This window comes from Erythranthe guttata, chromosome 13, assembly GCF_056151865.1.
Source record: "Erythranthe guttata isolate IM_541 chromosome 13, IM_541, whole genome shotgun sequence".
In the NCBI taxonomy this organism is placed as follows: Eukaryota; Viridiplantae; Streptophyta; class Magnoliopsida; order Lamiales; family Phrymaceae; genus Erythranthe; species Erythranthe guttata.
Window position 1 is genome coordinate 3,196,612 of NC_142545.1, and position 8,023 is coordinate 3,204,634.

Below are 8,023 nucleotides of genomic sequence, written 5' to 3' on the forward strand. Positions count from 1 at the left end.
TAAGCCGATTAGCAATTACTTTAGATCTAAATTTGTAAATGACATTACATAAGCTAATAGGACGATATTCATGCATTCTTTCAGGTTTCGAAGTTTTGGGGATCAACACAATATAGGTAAAATTAATCGAGGATGGAAGAATGACACAATCAATGACACTGGCACCTAAAATATGCCAATATTTAGTAAAAAAGAGAACCTGAAGTCCATCTGGACCAGGTGCTTTAGTGGGGTGCATTTGGGAAATAGCTCGGGTTACCTCATCCCCGGAGAATGGAAGGGAAAGTAGATGAGCAGCCTCACCATCGATCCTTGCTTCTAAATGATCAAGCACCCCATCAATCTCTCTTTCGTCTAGAGTAGTCGTCTGAAACAAGTCCTCGAAGTACTCCGTGATATTTTTTTTCAATATTCTCCTTCCCCTCTTGCCACTCATCGGCTGAGTCCCGCAACCTATGAACCCAATTCTTCTTTTTTCTAGCAGAGGCTTTACCATGAAAGAAGCTCGTGTTTATGTCCCGTTCTCTGATCCATTGCACCCTGCTCCTTTGCCGCCAGTATGTGTCAAGGTCGCCGTAGGCCCGTTCCAGTTCAGTTTTAAGCTTCTTCTGTCGCGCAATAATTTCTGCGGATTTGTTGGCAAGACTCAGTTCATGTATTTCTCTTTTAAGGTTATCAATTCGTTTCCTCGGGTGATGAAATGTAGTCTGGCTCCATTGTTTCAGAGATATACGACATCCTTCCGCATTTTGCATGATAACCTCGAAATGATCTCCTCCAATGTTAGACTCCCATTGTTGCTTGATGATATCTTCACACTCCGCTTGTCGGGTTCACATGGCCTCAAAACGGAATGGTCTCCCATCCATATTTCCCATGTGCGGAAAATCCGTTTCCATAGTCAAAAGAAGAGGCAAGTGATCAGCCTGCATACCCCAAGTGTCTGACAGTGGCATTAGGGAACATAGAAATCCAGTCACTACTTCCACAACACCTATCGAGTCGGCATCTGACAGTGTTAGGTGCCTCACGCTTATTTGTCCATGTGTAAGTCGGTCCTGTAAAGCCAAGATCTGAGAGATTACAATCCTCCAAGGTTGATCGGAAAGCTACAATAGCAGAGGGCAAGCGTGGAGCACCCCACTTTTTTCGGAGTTTGCCAATATCTCGTTGTAGTCCCCCCCAACAAGCCACGGTATATTTTATTGGGATTTGAGGCTTCTGATCAATTGCCAAGTTTGGGTTCGTCGGTTCAGCTCCGGATAACCATAAACATCCTGTGCATCGCCACTGGTAATGACCCTCTTCGCTAACGATAACCACATCAATGTGGTTATTTGAGTAACTCAGAAGCTCCACCCGAGTATTCTTTTGCCAAAGCATCGCCAGGCCGCCCGATTGGCCCACCTTGTCCACCGAAACACCAAATAAATTCCACTTTGTCTTCAATTTATTTACAGAGACTGATGTCGATTTCGTTTTTGAAAAAAACATCAATTTGGGGCTATGTTTTCGGAGAATATCTCCGATCATATGAATTGTCAATGTCGCCCCTAGACCTTGACAATTCCAAAAGAAGCAATTCATGGCGATCGACGAGTCTACTCCGCAGATCTCACCGTTGGTTCTGTGTTTTCATCACAAAGGGTGAGAGTTTGTCTCTTGCCAGAGCGTTCCTGCCCCTTGCTCGGAGTACTATTTGTTCTTTTATTCTTGTTATTCTGTGAAACCGAAACAAATTTCCTCATTGCCGATATTTCGTTCATTGTGTTCATGGATTGTTGGATTGGAGTGTTATACAGAAGCATCTCATGGTCAGTGGGGTTGATTCCGTTGTCTCTCAAAATAGACCTATCATGTTCATTGTTGTCTATATTCTTAGCGCTGAAAGAAAAAATGTCATTTCCTCATTTCCTCGAGTCCCTGAGCTTTGTGACGTTGTCCTCACCAAATTATTCATAGGGAGCGGCTGAAGTGGGAGTATGTTGGCTGATCCCTCACGCGGATTCTGCACTTTCATCCATATCCCATATGGTAGATCATCACCGGGGTCTTCAAAGCCATCTTCGTAGCGGCTGGGGCACTTGTTTTCGCCATGTGCAAGGATTCCGCATAAAAAGCAAAATGAGGGTAGTCGTTCATAGTGGAAGTCAATCCACACTTTCTGATTGTCTCTAGCATGCAAGAAAATTCCTCGTTTCAGTCGTAGGGTGACATCCACCAAGACCCTGAATCTCATATAGTCCATCATGTCCATGGTTTTCTCATTGAGTAGCACCTGGAATACACCAATATTCGACGCTATCTGTTTTGCCACGGTAGGGTTTCGTTGATTAATTGGTACTTTGTGGATACGTATGACAATCGACATCTATTTCACGTCAACATTAACGGGGGATTCGCCAGGTATGAGATCGTGAAGGATGAAAGCGTGTCGCTCAAGGACCCACGGACAACCTTCCATCGCATGTTTCTTATCGAGCACATGATCAAAATTAAGCAACACTTTGTTCGGACCATGTGGTTGAATGTCGCACCCTTTTACCGGGGCAAGGACGCGGATAGCATTAGATCTGATCGTATGAAAAGAGAACTCCTTCATAGAGACGATTCGACCCACTAATCTGTGCAGATTTTCCGAATCCCTAGATTCATTATCGGCCAAATCTACCAAAACACCCGCTTCTTTATCTTCAGTGAGTGTGATTTTCTTTGACATAGCATCGGAGAGACTGTCCATCGCAGATTGAGAGAGAGAGGGGGGGCTTGGACACCACGGTTAGAATCGACGGCGTGCTGGGGCTGGGGAGAGAAAGAGAGGTATTGAGCGGAGAAATCAGGTTAAGAAAAAATAATACTAGGCCAAATAAAGAAACTACTCAAAGAAAAAAACCGATAAAAACCCTAGATAAACGCATTAAAAAAAAAGGCTAAGATTTAGATGATAAAGTAAAAGCATATGATCGAATCTTTTCACAATTCAGATCGAAAAACATGAGAAAATCAACACCGGTACTCAGTCGGAAGATCGTAGAAGACGAAACTCTGAGGAAACAATTTGGCGTCTATTTTATATTAGGGGTTTTTGTGCATAAGTTCCTAACCAACCATCTTTAATTTTCTAGATTAAAAGGCTATATCTCTTTTGTTAATAAGTTCATCGCTTTAATATCTATTATAAAAAAAGAAAAAATTAATATATATGACAAAATTACCCCCAACGCTTTACACCCAATTCTTAATTGTAACCCCAATTTAATCCATTTTGACCACAAAAATCCAATTTTGACTATTTTAATTTTTTTTTTCAGAAATTATTTTTTCGCCGCCGGTTTTCGGCATTGACTTTCTGATTTTTTTTTTCTGGTCTGTGTTTTTTGCCGCCGGTTTCCGGCGTTGACCGCCGGTCTCCGGCGTTGACTTTTTCAAAAAAAAATTATTTTTTTCGGTTTTTTACACCTGCCGCTAAACGTTAACCGTAATTGTACTGTCATTAACAGTAATTATACTGTCACAAATAGTAAATTGACGTAAGTGTACTGTCGTTGACAGTACATTAACGTAAGTGTACTGTCGTTGACAATAAATTTATGTAATTGTACTGCGTCGACAGTACAATTAGAGTCAACGACAATATTATTATTTTTTGGGTTTCTTTTTCATTTTGTTTAATTTGTTAACAAGTCAACGTTATTATATTACTGTCGTTGACAGTAAAATAATTGTAAACACAATAATATTACTCAACCACATCAATATTTTTATTTTTTTGGGTCTTTTGTTTTGTATGAGTTGTTGACGGAGTAACGTAATAATATTACTGTCTACTACTATAATATTACTGTAACCACAATAATATTACTGTGGTTGATGGTAATATTACTGTTGTTACAGTAATATTATTGTAACAACCGCAGTAATATTAATTATTTTGGCTTTTTATTATGTTTACATTTGTTGAACGGTCAACATATTAATATTACTCTATTACACAATAATAATGAGTTTTGTTTATATTAATATTACTATGCTAGAGATTCATATAGCAATATTACTGTGTTAAACTGTAGTATAGTTAATTTTACTGTGTTTAACAGTAATATTGTTAATATTACTGTCAACCACAGCAATATTGTTGTTTAAACATGGGCAAAAATATGTTACAGAATACACAAATTAGAAATAAAAAAAATAAAAAAATAAAAGTCAACGCCGGAGACCGACGGTAAACGGCAGCGACGGACGAAATTATCGATAAAATTGTGTTTTGGGTTAAAATTGAATAATTTGTGAAATTTGGGGTCAAATTGAGGTTAGATTAAGTTAAATAGTGAAATTATAGCATATTAAAATGTGAGGAGCTATTTTACTCTTTTACAAACCTCTGGACCACGTGTTGACATTTTTGTAAAAGTTTTTTGTTTGGACCCATTTATAAATACGTACCCATTGATGTGCTTATTTGTAAAGTGTCCTTCCTATATATTATTGTAATCTTATATTATTTTATTGAAGGATATATTTGTCCTTTTACCTTTACAGTTTACTACAATCATTTAGGCTCTGAGTGGTTCATGAATTTCAAAATAACAAAAATGAAAATTCAAAGGAAAAGAAAATCAAGTACTTTTGAAATCCCAATTTTCAATTGTGTTTGGTTCCTAAGAAAAATGGTGATGAAAATAATTTTGAGAAAAATCATCTTCCTCAGTTTTGTTTGGTTCTTAAGGGAAAATAATGGAGAAAGATACTAGGTAAAATGAAATAAAGATGAATTGTTATTAATAACTAAGGCTTTGTTTGGATATTTTTGTTTCAAAATAAATTGAGAGGGAGTGAGGGAAGGAGAGAGAGAGACGATAAACCGAACATTTTTTTTTTCATTGCATTACACTACTAAACAAGTAAAACATGAAGGCAGCCTCATCTTCTTGACAAGAACATTTTTACATAGAACTTATCAAACAAAAAAAGAAAACTAATCAGACCCTCGAACCCTTGATGTCACTCACGGCATCTCGTACCCCATATATAGGGGTGAAAGTCGGATGGATTGGATCGAAATAAGCCTTTTTGGAAAATTTCCAAAAAATAATCGGAAGTACAAAATCAATTCCAATTCCAATTCCAAAATTTTCGAAATCTAAAAATTCATTCCATTTCCAAAAGGCTCGGAAATTTCGGAATTTCGGAAAAAAATCGGAAATCACATAAGCTTTAAAATTTCAAAAATTAGCCGAGATTTTCTAAAATGTTCATAATATTTCAAAAATAAGAACATCGACGTCGATAAAAGTAAAACTAATAACTATTAAATTCAGTTAAAAAAATAAAAATAAAAATAAACACAACCTAATATCCAATAAAACTTTTAACAACAATTCATTATGTCAAAATCCTAAAACAAAACTTACAGTTGTATTTTTCGGAAAAATAAGTATTATATAATATATATTATTTATAGGTGTATTTTTCGGAAAAAAAATTGGATTATTTCGGAATTAATTCCGGAATTAAATCGGATCGGAAATCGGAAATTCCAAATTTATTTTATATAATTCTAATTCCAATCCAAAAAAATCGGAAATATTCGGAAGTCGGAATGAAAAAAGTTGTTCCAAAATCGGAATTTTTCGGATCGGAACCGGCGGAAATTGGAAATTCCGTTCCAACTTGCACCCCTATGCATATACAATCATCTTGCCTATCTAAAAGACAAGAAAACCAAAATAATTTATCAATTGAAGTTCGACGAGTAGCATTTCGGAAAAATAAATAAATAAATAAATAAAATTTGAAGAAAAAAAAAAAAAAAGAGTTTCTTCTCTTACCTGTAAGCTATCTTTTGCGTGAACACGAGGAAGAACTCTGTATTCTTGGCACAAATTCAAGCACGTCTCAACACTTTCCGGGGAGACAAAATCGAGTCTCATTTCAATTTTCATCTTGTGTATGTATATATTATGCAAAATCGGGATCATTTTTTTTATTCCAGGATACATCGACGGTCTAGCAGATGCTGTGGAGCAAGGTCTCGTGAAAGCTGTTGGAGTATCAAACTACAGTGGTAAATTTCTTGCCATTTTTCTTTAAATGAAGATATATGCACTTAATAAATAATTCTCTATTTTAAAATATATTAAAAAAAAATTAGAGATTTCGTAATTTGAAATGATTTATGGTTATTTAGAGAAGCGTCTTCGTGAGACATATGATCAACTGAAAAAGAGAGGTATACCTTTGGCTTCAAACCAAGTAAACTACAGTCTGATATATCGACTCCCCGAGGAAAACGGTGTCAAATCGACCTGTGATGAACTCGGTATCACCTTAATTGCATATTCGCCACTTGCTCAAGGTGAAACCCTAGCCGGTTTTTTTTTTTTTTTTTTTTTTTTTGAATTCCTTAAAAAAATGTCTAATGAATATACTCGAGACAATTTAGATTAATTCTGTTATTATTCAGGTGCACTTACGGGGAAGTATACTCCAAGTAACACTCCGACCGGTCCTAGAGGAAATATTTACACCCCCGAATTCATGACTAAATTAAGTGGTTTTAGTTAAAAGAGAATTAATTCTACTAACGGGTTTACTACCGAATTATATTTTATTTTTTTTATTTTATTATTTTGGCAGCTACAACCTCTAATAAACCGGATAAAGGAGATTGGAGAAGGCGACGGCAAAACCCCAACTCAGGTTCGTTCTTTCAAAATGGTACCTTATTTTTCAGTTTAAGTTGCTTCAAGTATTTGTTTCTTACAATGTAGATTGCAAGGAATACTTCTAGTCGGCTAATATCTCTGCAAACTCGTCGTTGTATTCGAGGGTTTTATTGCATTTACCACCTCCATGTTTACTCTAATTGTCAAAAACCCACTATGATTCAATTTTATTAGCAAACTACGCTATAAGAACCCACCATTTTAGGGGGTAGTGTGTTAATTAGTATTTTAGAGGGGTACTAATGCAATTAACTCTATATCTGAATTCGTTACATCTACACCTTGGCGGAGCCAAAATTTTCTAGTCGGGGTGATAATATCTACACTAGTAGGAAGAAACAAAACAAATTACTTTATCGAACAGTAAATTTTCGACAGAGTGGAGGGGGGCCATGGCCCCCCTTAGCCATATGCTGGTTGTGTCACTGTCTACACGAACGACAAAGTCCTAACTGTCTTAATTGGAATCCATATGTTAATCATAAATGCCAATTGTTGGACATTAAAAACATTCAATGATTTATTTATTTATTTTATTTTATTTTGACATGAATAGGTTGTCTTAAACTGGCTCGTTGCTCAAGAAAACATGGTCCCAATCCCGGGGGCCCGCAATGCGGAACAAGCTCAAGAATTCGCCGGTGCGGTGGGATGGAAACTTAGCAACGACGAAGTCGAAGAGCTGAGATCAATGGCATCATGCACAAGTAAAGCCAGTCGTTGGTTTTCCAGTTGAGAAGTTATAAAGTTTATACAAAGCCTTTATAAAATAGTATGAATTGTTTACAACTCAGGTATATGTTGGTATATTGTATAGTGTGAATCTTTGATTATTTCAATAATATTTTTGTGTTATACATGCTGGTTGTTTATATATATATATATATATATATATATATATATATATATATATATATATATATATATATATATATATATATATATATATATATATATATATATATATATATATACTAGGAGTGGGTGCACCGCGCAAGGCGCGGTGCTATTTGCCCATTATATAGGTTCCTTATTTCTTTGTGTTTTTTATAGCATTTGATTTTACCGGCACACTGTAGGGATATATATGATGGAGTTGCGAAATCGAAATGATTTATTCACAGTATAGATCACCGTAATTGTTATAATTGCTAAAACCTTCTAAATAACATTGCACTGGGACCTAATTGGCTGCGTCTGAAATGAAAATGCGGTGCATAAAGGTTTATTTTAGATGGAAATGCAATGGGAATTCGAATTGAATGTATCTACAAAACTTTAATAGGATAAAAATA

The 8,023-nt window shown here is 36.0% G+C and overlaps 1 non-coding gene across 1 annotated transcript; it reads left to right on the forward strand.

The window, feature by feature from the left end:
• The first annotated feature begins 5,952 nt into the window (after positions 1–5,952).
• LOC105950573 (putative oxidoreductase At1g06690, chloroplastic) lies at positions 5,953–7,585 on the forward strand. The gene is made up of 5 exons (XR_016029372.1): positions 5,953–6,067; positions 6,191–6,358; positions 6,467–6,549; positions 6,640–6,702; positions 7,285–7,585. It is a non-coding gene; the product is annotated as a putative oxidoreductase At1g06690, chloroplastic (transcript).
• Positions 7,586–8,023: the final 438 nt, after the last annotated feature.